General features: G+C 36.3%; 1 protein-coding gene and 1 long non-coding RNA gene across 3 annotated transcripts in view; one reads left to right on the top strand and one right to left on the bottom strand.

Moving 5' to 3' along the window:
* The window catches only part of PDGFD (platelet derived growth factor D), a 237,558-nt gene that overhangs the window by 74,899 nt on the left and 145,932 nt on the right, over positions 1-16,727 (top strand). The gene's annotated exons all lie outside the window — the stretch shown is intronic.
* The window catches only part of LOC132597775 (uncharacterized), a 44,355-nt gene that overhangs the window by 22,865 nt on the left and 4,763 nt on the right, over positions 1-16,727 (bottom strand). Inside the window, exon 2 of the long non-coding RNA XR_009565060.1 lies at positions 12,081-12,235. This is a non-coding gene — a long non-coding RNA (uncharacterized lncRNA). The remainder of the gene's footprint in view (positions 1-12,080; positions 12,236-16,727) is intronic.

Raw genomic sequence — 16,727 nt, 5'->3', positions numbered from 1 at the left:
AGTCAGAATGACCATCATCAAAAAATCTACAAACAATAAATGCTGGAGAGGGTGTGGAGAAAAAGGAAACTTCTTGCACTGTTGGTGGGAATGTAAATTGATATAGCCACTACGGAGAACAGTATGGAGATTCCTTAAAATACTAAAAATAGAACTACCATACGACCCAGAAATTCCACCACTGGGCATATACCCTGAGAAAACCATAATTCAAAAAGAGTCATGTACCAAAATATTCATTGCAGCTCTATTTACAATAGCCAGGACATGGAAGCAACCTAAGTGTCCATCAACAGATGAATGGATAAAGAAGATGTGGCACATATATACAATGGAATATTACTCAGCCATGAAAAGAAACAAAATTGAGTTATTTGTAGTGAGGTGGATGGACCTAGAGTCTGTCATACAGAGTGAAGTAAGTCAGAAGGAGAAAAACAAATACCGTATGCTAACACATATATTTGGAATCTAAAAAAAAAGGTTCTGAAGAACCTAGGGGCAGGACAGGAATAAAGATGCAGATGTAGAGAATGAACTTGAGGACATGGGGAGGGGGAAGGGTAAGGTGGGACAAAGTGAGAGAGTGGCATGGACATATATATACTACCAAATGTAAAATAGATAGCTAGTGGGAATCAGCCCCATAGCACAGGGAGATCAGCTCAGTGCTTTGTGACCACCTAGAGGGGGCAGATAGGAAGGGTGGAAGGGAGACGCAAGAGGGAGGAGATATGGGGATATATGTATATGTATAGCTGATTCACTTTGTTATACAGCAGAAACTAACACACCATTGTAAAGCAATTATACTCCAGATGTTAAAAAATAAATAAATAAATAAATATATATATATATATATATATATATATATATATATATACACCACACACGATTCACAATAGGCAAGACATGGAAGCAACCTAAATGTCCATTGACAGATGAATGGATAAAGAAGATGTGGTACATATATACAATGGAATATTATTCATCCATAAAAAAAGAATGAAATAATGCCATTTGCAGCAACATAGATGGACTCAGAAATTATCATACTAGGTGAAGTAAGTCAGGAAGAGAAAGACAAGTATATGATATCACTTATATGTGGAATCTAAAAAAATACAAATGAACTAATTTACAAAACCGAAATAGACACACAGATTTAGAAAACAAACTTATGTTTACCAAAGGGAAAGGGAGGGAGGTATAAATTAGGAGTTTGAGATTAACATATACACACTATTATATAAAAAATAGATAACCATCAAGGACCTACTATATAGCACAGGGAACTCTATTCAATATCTTGTACTGACATTTAATTGATGAGAATGTAAAAAAAGAATACATATATTTTTTATATGTATAACTGAATCACTGTGCTGTACACCTGAAACTAACTCCACACTGTAAATCAACTATACTTCAATTAAAAAAGTAATAAAAACTCAAACTCATTAAACAAAAACATGGTGATTGATTAGTACATCTTTTCTTTGATGTATAAATCATTCAGTCCTACTTGTAGTTTCAGAATCCAATGACTACTTCTGAGAGACTTGGCATTTTCTATTGCTGTCAATGAACTTGTCCTTTATTCCAGTGCTAGTTTAATGAGTAATTTATTTGAAGGTATTATGCAATAATTAATTATATTAATGTATGTGACTCTCCTAATGGAAATAATAGTTTCAATTCAACAATAAATTTATACAGCCAAGTCACATCTGTCTAGTCAGTCTCAGCTGGGTCACAGCTCACATGCCTGGTGTCAGACAAGTTTCTTTTGATGTTGACGGTAATAAACACTGGAAACTTTGAGACGAAGTGCATGGTAAAATTGAGTCAATGTAGTCATTGTTAGTTGAGCTTCATTGAATTAGAAGACACTGAATTGCTGTTATTCAGAATATTCCCTGACTAGATCCTTTTCCTTTACTTAAATTTTTCATCCAGCAAGAGGTTGGGCAAGTTACCTTGACCCTTACAAACCATCTAGTGGCAATACTCAGATTTGAGTAGCACGGGAGCCTACCATTTTCTACTTTTTATGGGTACATTTTTTTTTTTTTTTACATCCTATAACTGGAGTTCAAGTATTCATGAACTTTTAGCTTACTAAAATAAAGGTCCTAAAATAAATAAAGGTCCTATAGCAAAACATTTCGCACAGTAGAGTAGATGAATATATGATTGGTTTCTGAGAAAGCCAGAAAGAAAAGCAATTTCAATTTTATTATTAATAGAAGTATCAGTGTTATTAGTATTATTCTGAATCTTAGAACTATTAAAGAGAAGGCAAACCTAGAGGTAAGGTTACAAGATTTAGCAAATAAAAATACAGGACATCCACACTGGATTGGTCAGCGTCCCCCAGAGAAACAGAACGAACAGGGTACATTTACATATAAAGAGAGTTATAAGGAACTGGCTCACATGATTATGAAGGCTGAGACATCCCAAGATCTGCAGTCGGCAAGCTGGAGACCCAGGAGGACCAACAGTGTGGTTCCAGTGTGAGTCTGAAGGCCTGATGTCCAAGAAAAGCCTATGTTTCAGTTCGAGCCTGAAAAGACCAATGTCTTCAGTTCAAAAACCACTGAATACCAATGCCTCATCCTGAAGACAGTCAGGCAAGAGATGCTCCCACTTACTAGTTGGAATGTCAGCCTTTTTGTTCTCTTTGGCCTTCAACTAATTGTATGGGGCTACCCACATTAGGGCAGACAATCTGCTTTGTTCAATCTACAGATTTAGTTGTAATCTCATCCAAAAACACCCTCACACACACCCCCAGAATAGTATTTGACCAAATATCTGGGTATGCCAGGGCCTAGTCAATTTGACACAAAAATTAACCATCACACAGACTAATTTAAATTTCAGATAAACAATGAGTAATTTTTAGTATAAATATGTCCCATGCAATATTTGGAACATAATTGAACTAAATAATTACTGCTTATCTGAAATTCAAATTTAACTGTGCTGTATTGTATCTAACAACACTGCTCAGAGGATATTGGATTACCTTGTGCCCCTTCTTCTCAAAGTGGATGGACTGACTTGTCTGAGTGGCAGAATGTCAGCTAATACCTGAAACTCGGAACAGTATGAATGCATCTTCCTTCACGTGTCAGTGTTTTATTAAAAGTTTGAGGATACAGTTTAAGATTTTTCAGTCTTCCAAGACTGTCAAATGCATGTGTGATATGCATGTCGTAAAGCAACACAATCCAGTTTTTCTATGTTGGGACAATACCATATTTTGTTTGGTTGTTTGAAAGCCTAGACAAATTTTCTGTGCAATTAGCAATTGGAGAAAGTGATACTTTTGTGTTGTCAGGAAATCTAGTGGTATTAACATGAGCTTTAGAGTAAACATGATCAGAGCTCTGGAAAATAACAGATAATGGAACTTCTGCCTAATGTGGAATGTTCCATTTCCTAAGATGCCCTCAAAAACCTTCACAGACAATTTTTAAATTATGCTGTTGTCTCTTGTAAGCCAGGTACTTGATACTTGCTATCAAAAATATTGCTTCCATACATCACTTCAGCTTTTCCCCAGCTTTGGCCAGATCAAATATTTTATTTGCAAATCAATGTCTATTGTGTATTCCAATTCTCCATGTAGTTAGTTTAAAAATGACCAAGATGCTGAGATATTTTTGAGAATTTTATACCATTCTTTATCTAACTTTTAGAAATGTCATGGATTTTATTTTCTACTAGGAATATACATATGAAACCAGTATATTATGAAACCAATACATTTCATGAGCAATTTATAGGAACCTGAAATATACAGGGGTTATGATTAACAGAAAGAGAACCCTGAAAGTATTTACAATTGGCTGCAACTAGTATATTTGGTAGGATGTTTTTAAAACTTATTTATGTGTTTTAATTAACTGGGATGATAACAAATAAACCTAAACCTTAATGTTTTGAATTGATCTTTAAAATGGATGAACCAAAAAATCAAGCATGTAAATTTTGGACAAAAGTCATTAGTACTTTTTGGTAACTAAAAAGAAAAAAATCATGACTATAATCTACCTGGCAAAAAAAAAATACAACCAAATCCAGAAAATAATACTTTTCTTGGAACTTCCTTCAAGTCCAATTTCAGAATGACCTTTGAAAGTGATATTCACTTAATGGGAGAATATTTTGTGAAACCTTGACATGAATAAGTTTGAAATTCTTCTGGGTCAAAAAGAGGTAGACACTCAGGAAAAAAGGCACCCTTATTAACACCATTGGAGACTGTATACCTAAACAACTTGTTGAGAGCTTGAGTTTTTGCCCATATAGCTATATGATTTTAGAGCTCTTAAAGTTAACACTTTAATGGACTTTGTTCATATATATAATGGTATCAGCAAAGACATATTAAACTTCATATTGCCCAAACAACAAGTAAGTGGGACATATTTGGCAATAATTGACAGCTCTATGCAAAGCAAAATTTGGGGAACTTAATAGACTTCATCAAGACCATTGCTATATTTATTAAGAATTACCTGCCTTAATCAAAACTACAATGAGATATCATCTCACACCAGTCAGAATGGCCATCATCAAAAAATCTAGAAACAATAAATGCTGGAGAGGGTGTGGAGAAAAGGGAACACTCTTGCACTGCTGGTGGGAATGTGAATTGGTACAGCCACTATGGAGAAGAGTGTGGAAGTTCCTTAAAAAACTACAAATAGAACTACCATATGACCCAGCAATGCCACTACTGGGCATATACCCTGAGAAAACCATAATTCAAAAAGAGTCATGTACCAAAATGTTCATTGCAGCTCTATTTACAATAGCACAGAGATGGAGACAACCTAAGTGTCCATCATCGGATGAATGGATAAAGAAGATGTGGCACATATATACAATGGAATATTACTCAGCCATAAAAAGAAACGAAATTGAGCTATTTGTAATGAGGTGGATAGACCTAGAGTCTGTCATACAGAGTGAAGTAAGTCAGGAAGAGAAAGACAAATACTGTATGCTAACACATATATATGGAATTTAAGAAAAAAAATATGTCATGAAAAACCTAGGGGTAAGACAGGAATAAAGACACAGCCCTACTAGAGAACGGACTTGAGGAAATGGGGAGGGGGAAGGGTGAGCTGTGACAAAGCGAGAGAGAGGCATGGACATATATACACTACCAAACGTAAGGTAGATAGCTAGTGGGAAGCAGCCGCATAGCACAGGGAGATCAGCTCGGTGCTTTGTGACCACCTGGAGGGATGGGATAGGGAGGGTGGGAGGGAGGGAGAGGCAAGAGGGAAGAGATATGGGAACATATGTATAACTGATTCACTTTGTTATAAAGCAGAAACTAACACACCATTGTAGAGCAATTATACCCCAATAAAGATGTTAAAAAAAAAAAAAGAGGAATTGAACAATCAACAGAGAAAAAAGAAAAAAAAAAAAAGAATTACCTGCCTTAAATACTTTGTCTCATGGTTCTCTAAATATTTTCAATGGGATGGTTAAAAAATTATTTTATGAAATCAAGTGCTTCAATTGCTTATTAATTTTAGACAGATTTTTGATGAATTGCAAGATAAATTTAAAAACTAGTTCTATAAATATGTATATTGAGGTGTGAAAAGTGGTCAAAATGCTACAACTTGAGTTTGAATTGTGGCTTTTCCTTTGAAAGGGAAAGTATGGGATAGCATGACAGAAGGCAAAGACTTGGATAAATGGCCAGTCTCATTGTTCTCATAAATTTGGTTTATTTTTCACATTTTTTGTAGCTGAATATACTTATTAACAGCTGCAGTTGCAAAACCAAACTTTTCTTTTTTACTATCAACATTACTACAATAAAAATGAAATTTTGTAGTCGGATGAAGAGAGATGATCATATGGACTATACTTTATGGCTCTTAGTTCATTTGGATTTGACAGAAATTATAAGTTTCTTGGTAAAAGAAAAATAGCTTTTGATGACTTATTTTTCCAAGACATTAAAAAGCAAACTGAATAGCGATTCAGAGAATACTTCAATCTGTCACATAAAACAAGCAACTTTACCTCTTACCAAGAAGATGAACTCAATGAATTTTCTATAAACAGTACCTTGAAAATATAACTGCACCAGCTTACTGTTAGGACCATGTGCACCTTTTTTCAGGTATTTCCTTGACGTAGTTCATGAAGAAGTAAAAAATAATTTACAGCCTGTATCCACTTGTGTATTATTTATTGTACATAACAAAATATCCCAAAACTTAGTGGCTAAAAAAAAAACAAGACATACACATTTTTCTCTTAGAGGTCTTGTAAGTTAAGAATTAGGAGTCTCTTGGCTGGACATTTCTGACTCTGATTTTTTTATGAAATTTCAGTTAAGATATCATCTATGTCTAGATGACAGATATCTGTCATCTGCCATCTGCAGATTTACCTGAGGCTGGAGGATCTGTTTCTATATGACTCACTCACATAAATAGTGTTATGGTGTTATTGGAGGCCTCAGTTTTTCCCCAGGTGGGCTTTTCCACGGTGGTCTCCTCCTGACAGGGCAGCTGGTTTCTTCCAGAATGAGCAATCCAAGAGGCCAGCATGGAAGCTGCAAATGTCTTTTACGACATGTTCTGTGAAATCACACACCGTCGCTTCCTCAATATGTGTTGGTCATGCAAGTTACCCTTATTCGGTGTGTGAGGGTGCTACCCAAGAGAAACAAGTGAGGATCATGGTGGAGGGACGTATTGGAGGCTGGCTACTCCCACCCAGGTCAGAGTATAATCATGAAATATTGTGATACCACTATGGAGACAAGAAATTGCCTAGATGCTGAAACTGATATGCAGTGAATGTTGTATCTCTTTAATTCAGTCCAATTTTCAGATCTTTTAGACTTAGTACATCTTAAATATTAACCGAAATGATATCAAAATTTCTCTTTTGTTTTCCAGAAGGTATTTTAAGTCATCATTTCAATATCAAGACATAATTGATATATTATGGAGTTGAATTCAAATTTTAAATGAGATTTCTAGGAGACTTTAAAAGCGGATCATATTTAGGTCAGGCTGCCTAGACATTTATTCTCCTCTAACTTTAACAATTCTTTGGTAGGGAAGTTTGAAAAGCACCTTTAGGGAATTCTTTTCTTTAGATGGTTTGGCTGCATAACTAGTGCTAAATATCTGAGTTTAAAAAGTGCAGTGTCAGACTATTTCTTATTAATGTGTAAGTTCTTGAACATGTTCTCTATAAATCTTCAGTCTTTTTTTTTTGCATTTCTATGTAGCCTAAGGTCTTTTCAGTCACCTCTCATCTACAGATGTATAAATCCTTCAATATTTTAAAACCATGATTAAATGCTTTCTTTTCCACAAAGACTTTCCATATGGCCTGCAAAACCCTCTCTTGCCTACCAACTTCTGTTGACTATGGGTGGGGTGGGGGCCATGGAGTGAATGGGATTGTGAAGAGAGAGGGAGTTTGGTGATAAGTTAGAAGTAACAAGTCTTGTCTGAAATTCCCCCCATGTAGCTTTTACTCTGCTAGTTTCATGTCAGTTGCAAATATCCATCTTGTAATAGCATAGTCACATTTAAGAGACAAAGTAATGATCTGTTGAATGTATGTGTTTTGAAATAAATCTGTGCTCAATAAATAACTTTACACTGGTTATCATGATGTGAAAGTCAGGCCTTTCATGTCATGCTGTTTTTATATTCTCTTTGAGGAAGAGAAAACTCACAAATTAAAAAGTTCAACTCTGCAATTTGTCATTCATTGATCTTAGTTTAGAATGTAATTGGTTTTAATACATTGAAGGTTTGCTACTTTGGTTCTTCCTTCTCATATAATTCTTGGTATTGTTTTCATTGACAAAAATATTAGTCATACTGTTGTACTTATGAAAAAAGGAACACCAGTGATTACTCTCTTAGTTATTTTTTGTAGAAGTTGCTGCTTGTACCACCTATTTAACAGTTAAATTGAATACTGCCTTGAATAATTCTTGCTTTCCTAATTAAACAATAAAATAAGACAAGGTTATTCTTTAGACTTCCTGCAACATCAAAACACAGTACATTTTTGCTGATTCATTTGATTGCAGAAGTTGTGAACTACCAAAATAGTTTACTTCTCTTACTAAAAGCTTGTTTCTATTTTGTTTAAATGGCTTCATTCAAATCAGCTTCTTTCCCTGCTTTCTCTCTCCCTTCCTCTCTCTCTCCTCTCATTCCTCCCTCCCTCCCTCCCTCCTTCCCTCCCTCCCTCACTCCTTCCTTCCCTCCTTCCTTCCTTCTTTCCTGTTTAAGCTAAACAATTTAGGGTCACAGCTGGCCCTTTTTGCTTCAGTTTTGAAAACTCACTAGTTTGTAAGCTTCTTTAGGACAACACTGTGCTTAGCATAGTGTTATATTCTTGACATCTAATACAGTGCCTGAATAGAGCAGAGGTTTATAAATATTTTCTCAATGAATGAATGAATTAGATGGATCATACATAATGATTGAATTACTAAGTGCCATGCATAATTTTAAAGTTTAAATTTCTGGCCTATAGGTGATATTACTTGAGAGGTCTTTTTTGGCTTAAGCATTGTTTATTTACTGTTGATCGGCATATATCTCATAACATTGGTAGCATCAAAAGGCTGCAGTGTTGAAAGACCAAAAAAGTCATAAATTTCAGTCTTTGGAAGTTCTGCCTTCAAATCAGGGCAGTACTAGCTAACAACAGATTTTAATGATTCAGGCATAAAAATCCCCTCTTTTCACTTGGTAGAGGACACACTGTATCAATCCTCATTTCACTTCATTTAATCCCAGTTACTGTAGAATTAGTGGGGAAAATGAAGAGTAACTTACTGGGTTTTTCCAGTTACATTTGTATGCGTAGGCAATAATACTGTCAGCACCATTATCTTTTTTTTTTTTTTTTTTTTTTGCTGTACGCGGGCCTCTCACTGCTGTGGCCTCTCCCGCCGCGGAGCACAGGCTCCGGACGCGCAGGCTCAGCAGCCATGGCTCATGGGCCCAGCCGCTCCGCGGCACGTGGGATCTTCCCGGACCGGGGCACGAACCCACGTTCCCTGCATCGGCAGGCGGACTCTCAACCACTGCGCCACCACGGAAGCCCAGCACCATTATCTTTTAATTCAGAGAGTATGACATATACTTCAGAGCATGTACAAAACATATAAATTTAAGTTAAAGAGATTCATTGCAGAGCTACGAATTCATTTAGTATAAATAAATAGTATAAATGTAAGCTTATGCTATGCATAAATGCCATTAAACCATATTTTCAGCCTTTATCTTTACATCCTTGCCATTAATAATTCAGTTATAGATGTGGTATATATAGGTATTTATGCAAAGATTAATTGTTTAGATTACAACTACTCTATCACTATATATGTGTTGGGAAAATTGGCCAGCATTCATAAAGGGAATTGTCAATAGAAATTGAAAGTGGGTCTTAGGCCAGAATTAGCATATCTGTTCAAGATATTCAGGGTATCAGCATGATAATTTTAGGAGGATGAGGTGAAATATAGGCTTATTGTAATTCCATATATTTTTCTTGAGTGAATACTGTGACTTACACATTGTGCTAAGGTGATTAAAGATAGGAAGATCCTAAAGCAAATTACTTATTTCAGTTGCTTGAGTAGTGGATCCTGAATTATTTAGCTAACGCATCCACATTGGTTTGAATTCACTGGATGAGTTTTTTTTTTCCTTCAGATTTTCAGATCTGTGCTTGTTATTGTCAGAATTGAGAAAATTAAATTGTACTATCTGCTAAAGTGAAAATAGTAATTTAACGAATTGTTTTTAGCAATACCCAAAGTAGACCTTAAGAAACATCACATGGAAAAACACTTCTTAATCTACCAAATTGCTAAATGAAATCTTTCTTAAAGTACAAGAAATCCTAGACAATGTTCAATCTGACATTTCTTCAGGAAACATATATAAATTATATAAAGAGAACAAATAATGTGACATAATATTTCTGCTCTTATGGGTAAATAGCTGACTGCCTAAACATTAAATACTTTATGGGAATAATTACTTTGAAGACCATTTTTGGTCAAAATATGATCAATTTATTGAAATGAAATAATATTTTGGTGGACTGCTTCCAAAAGCAACATGAATTACATATTGGTTAGCCCACATTAACATATTCATATGCATTTTTGAATGACTTTTATTGGACTTTCAGGTTGTGGAACTAAACCATGTAGAATACGTAATAAATAAATTACCCATCAAAGAAGAAATAAGAAATAGATACTTTCAAAGTAGAGTGCAGTAGTCCAAAGAGAGAGCAGATGTTCACTAAAATGCTAAGGCCACGAAGGCATAGAGCATCTTTACCATGCGTAGGCAACAAATGGGCATGTAAGAGGGGCAGTGGCAAGTGCTGTAATAAAGTCCTTTTGAAGTTGTGATGTTTCCTTCTGTGTGTGGTTAAGTGGTGGAGCCAGAGCAACCCAGCCAGCCATGTCCTCCCTCAGTGGTCCACCAAACACAGCATGAAGCAGGGAAATAAATCACCTTTGCGATCTACTATACCTAATTTCATTTCTGATACTTCTACTCTGCAAAAGTGGGGAGTTCCTTAATCATGTTTAGTCTCACTTTCTTCATTTGTAAAAGAGGATTAAAATACTTAACTTTATAAAGTTATTGTGAGGATGATAATGATGTTTTTACATTTTGAAATACCTCCCACACTATCTCTCTTAATGGATAAGTTTGTTTTTCCTCCTGTACCTCATATGCAGTATCATCCTGGGGAGGGAGGAGGGCAAACACCACCTTGGGAAGGAGGTAAATATGGGGGAGCACCTATAAGACATAAGGGGGAAGTAAAAGAAAGTCTGAATCAGGGAAAGTGATGGGGGTAGGGGAATGGGTAAGAAGGAAGAGGTAGTGGACCCATCAGATTAGAAACAGTGGACCCATCAGATTAGAAAAGGAGGAATCTGAGAACTTGGCACTTAGTGGCTGGCCTCCTGGGGCATAGGGTTGGTGAATGTGTCAGCCTTTTAGAGAGATGCTGTCCAACATGTTTCAGAAGCCATAGAGAAGCACTAATGGAAAAAGATGTCCATATAACTAGCCTGAGTTAATGCTGCTGGTTAGATGGAGCATGTGTGTTGTGCACCTGATACACAAGCTCCCCATTACTCGGCTGCCAGCCCATCCCTCTGGCCATGGGCACAAGGATGTGCTTAGTGGATTGGCCAAATAGTGCAGAAGAGGAGGACACCAAGGCCAGGAGACTCGAGAGTCAATGACAAGGTCCAGAGTCCACAGCGGCAGACCTATGTGAAACAGGCCAGAGAGGACCAATGGCATTGCTCACCCGTGTCTAGTGCTCAGAGACAGAAAGGCCAAGGGGCATGTCTGCAGAGACTGCAGGACAGCACTGATCATCCCTAACCTGGCTTCCAAGACCCATAAGCTTTCCCGATCACTCAAATGCCATTTTGAAGGAGAGGGGAAAGGATGAAAAACAACACCAAAAAAACAAAGTACATTTTCAGGGAATCTGAACTTTGAATTGAATGTTTACCTATAATTGATCGATTAGTACAAAATAATGCTCTTATCAAAAATGCTGAAATACATTTAACTAGCAAGATAATTTTCTTTCTACTGTCCTTTGGGATAGGGGATCATGAGAAAATCTAGATCAGTTACAGAGAAGGAAAGAAGCTACAGTAGTTTGCACAATCATGCACACTACAAGTAAAGTTTTATTCCTCTGTGTATTGCTAATGCTAATCTCTTCTGGACTTCTGCTCTTGGGTGTCCCCCAGGCATGTCAAAAATCCTGCATTTAGCATTGAACTCATTATTTCTCAATTACCTTTCTCCAAATCCCCACTTATTCTGCTGTTCTCTTTTTGGGGGAAATGACACTACCAGTTGCCCAAACCAGAGTCCTTCTATTTTCTTAACTCCTGCATGTCTGTCTGTCTGTTTGTCTCTCTCTCTCATAATTTACTCTCCATTTCCACTTACACTGCCTTAAATCCCATCCTCGTCATCTCTCACCTGGTTGTTCTCAGAACCTTCTTCTTTGCCTCCCTGCTTGCAGGCTTGTCACCAGGTAATCCATCATCCACAGAGCCATTAGGAATGCTTTTTCAAATGTAGGTCTACCTTGGTCTGGCCCCTTTCTTAAAAATCCTTCCAGAACAAGCCATTACCTAGAAAATATAATCCAAATTTCTAAGCATGATACACTTGGCCTTTCAAAACAAATATATCAGAATATCTGGGTGTGAACCTCCTTGGATTGATATTTTTTCAAAGCCTCCTTAGAGATTCCAGTATGACACAAGGTTAAGAAAGAAATGATTCAGGTAATTCAGAACTTATTTATTTTTTAAATGATGGATCTGATGTGAAAACACAAAATTAAAAAAATTCTCATATAGAACTTGCAAACCCCAGACCTGTTCTTTGCAAGCTGGAGAAACAGCATTCTATCCTCGGATGGAAAACATTTGAAGATTTGTAAGCTGAAAAGTGATGTGATCATACTAAATAATAATAATAATACTAGTAGTAGGAGTAGTAATTCTGGGAGGACTTTTAATGGTGGATGCAGAGAACGCAGAGCTATTAGGATGAAGTCTTGCAATAATCCGGGTGTTGAGATGCTGTTGATGTGAAGATAGATAAGACACGCAGAAATCACCATGGAGCTAGTCTAGAAGAGAGAGACCATCATGGTACCTGGCAGTGAGTGTGGGAGAAACACATACCAAGTATAAAGACCTCACAACAGAGAAGGGCAGGTGGTAGACAACTCAGATTGTGGATATATACCAAGATTTTTAATTATTGAAATTATTCTACCAAGTAAGTACAGTCTCATATGAAGTAACAACTGGGAAGAAAGGAAAAAAGACTCAGATTTAGTGTGGATTAAAATTAAAAATCTAGAAAATGGAATGGTGAATTCGAATAGACTTATTGTGTATTTTACCAAAGGCTTCTGCTTATAAAGCCAAGTACAGCTAATGGTTCATTAGAGCAAGGAGGCTTGCAAATTCATCAATAGCATACTTCACTTTATTATTCGTTTGTGAGAAAGAAATGGTCAAGATATATGAACTCTTTAAAGAGAGCAAATTACAGGACCCTCCTACTGGCTATTTTTATCCCAGACATGTTTGGAAGCTGTATTTTCATGTTACCACATTACAAAATAATGACCCTGGGTCATTAAGAGAAAGTTAGATGGCAGCCAACATACAATGTATATTGCATATGGTAGCACACTTCCCAGCTCTCTTAGATAGCAGAGCATTTTTAGTCCATGTATGAACTGCTTTTACTTAGATGTTTACTTTAAAGTAGTTTATTTAGTTTTTTAATAATGAAATAAGAATTTATGAACCCATGTAACAAAACAAGAGCTAGAAGTTTTATAATGACGTACATTTAACCTTACTTCCCCATCCACCAGCGTATTCCATCCCAAGCAAGCAGCATCCTCAATCCCCTGTGCATCATTGCCTTGCTTTCCTTTTTATATAATTTTGTTATAATCACACTTTGGATACTCTCTCTGGACTTGCTATTTCACTTTATGTTATTTTCCTAAGATTCAACCGTATTGCTGCCTGTTGCTTTAGTTCATTCATACTGACTCCTGTGAATGCACTGTGACTTATTCTTCCTTGGTTAGTTGTGTATACCTGAGCTAGTACCACACTTCTTTATAATCAGTCTTGATATCTGCCTTTCTTCACAGGTATATTTATGGTTCCTTACTTATATGTTTAAATTTTATAATCCCATTATCAAGTTCCATTTAAAAACCTCTGTTGGGAATAGCACAGCATTTTTGAAATCTTGACACCAGAAAACATTAAAAGGAAATTTTAGGCATTTTCTATATAAGTTGTCCATTGCCACAATAATATTGTAAAACAAACTATCTCAAAATTTAAAGGCTTAAAACAACAGTAACTTATTGTTCTCACAAGATCACTGGTCAGCTGGGTGCTTCTACTGACCTGGGCTGGGTTGACTGTTCTAAGTGGCTCAGGAGGGTGTCTGTGGCCAAATGATGGATTGCCTAGGACTAGCTGGTTTAGGACCAACTCTCCTGGGAGTACCCAACTCTTCCTCCTGTAGATGAGCCCAGGCTTATTGTCATGCTGGTAGCAGGAGTCCAAAAGAAGAAATGGAAATGGGCAAGCATTTTTCCATGCCTCCACTGTGTCAAGTTTGCTATTAGCCCATTGCACAAAGCAAGAGCCATGTGGGGTGCACTGACTAACAGTGTGAATAAGAGAGGTTGCAGCCATTAATGCAATCCATCTGCCGCACATTTTTTAAAACTCAAATATTAGTTCTTATTTACCTTATGAAACTATTTCATATTCATTATATGATTGAGCAAATAAGTAAATATATTGTGGATAATGGGAAACAGGTTTCTCACTGTTGGAGAAGGGAGTTACAAATATAGAAAGAAGGAAGAACAGAATGAACCTGTGGTGTTAGACTTGTATTTAAGGTATCATTGTGAACTAATGGGTTGAATATACAATTGTTCAATAACTGGATACATCTATGTCCTAACTTGTTTCTCTGAGAAGGCCTAGCATCCATGACACTATACTAGGAATGAATACACTTGGTACCTAGTGCTTGATTTCCATATACCATTCTCCACTATAAAGGACCAGGGCTCCTTGGAGAAACGGCTGATTCCAGGACTAAGGCAGGGAAAGTCCAAGGTTAGCCTGAAAAATCCTGTGTGCCAAAGGGTAAGGAAGTATTCAAAGAATGATGGGGACATGTCAAAAGCACACAGGGGCGAACATGAAGGAGCTCCCAATTGGTCAAATCTGGGATAATATGAATGTGAATATTATGATTTTGGAGAATTGTAACTATTAAAGTTATAACCTAGGAGCCTATCTGGGGAAGCTCTTGTTTCAGTAGAAAGCCATCTGATAAATGTACAAGGAATGATGGAATTAGAAAACCACCATTTGTCAGCCGTAATAATAATAATTGATTTAGGCAAGAAATATCAATGGATGCTAAAAAGAAATGGGTGAAAGTTTAAGAAGTAACAGAACACTTACATAGTCTTAAAATATCTCTCAATAAGATACGTGTTCATTAATTTTAAAAGGTAAAACAATTTTAAAGTAGAAAAACATGTCAGACACAACCTTAACAACAATAAAAAACAACTTTGTCATTTGTGAGTCTAATTGAAAGCATGCGCTTCCTGATAATGATGTATCGGAAAGAACACAGCAGTACTTCTGTGGTATTTCTGCCAGAAGTGCACAAACTGAATATAATTGTGAAGAAACATCAGACAAACCAAAATCCATGGTTATTCTACAAAATAATTGGCCTGCACCCTTCAGGGAAGTCAGTGTCGTGAAAGAGAAAGACTGAGAAACGATTTCAGATTAAAAGGAGCTAAAGTGACATGACAGCTGAATGCAGTGCATGATCATGGACTTTCATTTGCTCCTTAAGACATTATTGGGACAACTTGGAAACTGAGTAAGGTTTGTAACGTCTGTAGATTAGAAAACAGTATTGTATCAATGTCAATTTCTTGATTTTAAAAATTGTACTATGATTATGTAAGAGAATTTCTTGCCTTTAGAAAATACACATTGAAGTAAGAGTAAAGGGACATTACATCTGCAACATACTTTGGGAGAGTTTAGGGAAAAAATACAACATATGCATAAGGGGAAAAGGGAAAAGAGAGAGGGAAGGCTAAAGTAAATGTCAAAATGCCAACACCTCTGTGAAGGTCATTCACATATTCTTTGTACTACTCTTATAATTTTCAAATTATATACAAATACTTTAGAAAGTGATAGATCACCACAAATATGTAAATTTGTATTTTCCCATTGTTCATCAATATCTTTAATGAATTAGTAAATATGGGTCAATCACAATTTAACACCATATGAAATGAGGAAACTCTATATTAGCTGGGCTAGCTATTTACTGATTACCAGCAATATTAAACTGAAGAGTGTGATTTTAGTTGGTCCCAAATCTTGGCCATTTTCTACTTTGGAGTGAAGGAACTTTGTATAAGTGAGTAGGGTTGGTGTTTCCCCAGAGTCCCTGCCTGCTAAAGCCACATGGTTTTGCCAGAGGCATCCAATGGGCATTAGCTGCTATCTGCCTCTAGTCATTGCTGGAATATGCACAGAAGCACAGATTTTTGAAGGTCAATCATTTCATGAAATCATAATTTGGGAATAGTTAATGTCTTCTCTATGAATATCCCCAGATGTTTACATTATCATTGTATTGGGAACTTAAGAGAGATATTTAAATCATACTACAGATTCATCCCCAATTTGGAAATAAAGCATGGCTGTACACAATGAAATCTTGAGACCTTTTTAAATCCTAAGTTATAAAAGCTACTTGGGGAAGAGGTAGTCACAGCAAAAGAAGAAAATAATTATTAGCATTTGATTATACTTTAATGAAAATGTCTTCCCTCATTTGGGCTTAAGTATGTGTCCACTGCCTGTAGAAAATAGTCAGATGCAAAGCAGTTTGTTGGTTGGTTACAAAAACTCCGGAGCCAGGCAGATTTGGGTTCAATTCTTATTCTGTTCTTAATCTTTGAAATGGAGATTTTGATCTCTACCACATAGGGTGTGGGTATGGTTTAACAAG

This window comes from Globicephala melas, chromosome 8 (genome assembly GCF_963455315.2).
Source record: "Globicephala melas chromosome 8, mGloMel1.2, whole genome shotgun sequence".
In the NCBI taxonomy this organism is placed as follows: Eukaryota; Metazoa; Chordata; class Mammalia; order Artiodactyla; family Delphinidae; genus Globicephala; species Globicephala melas.
This window is presented reverse-complemented; position numbering and strand designations above follow the sequence as displayed.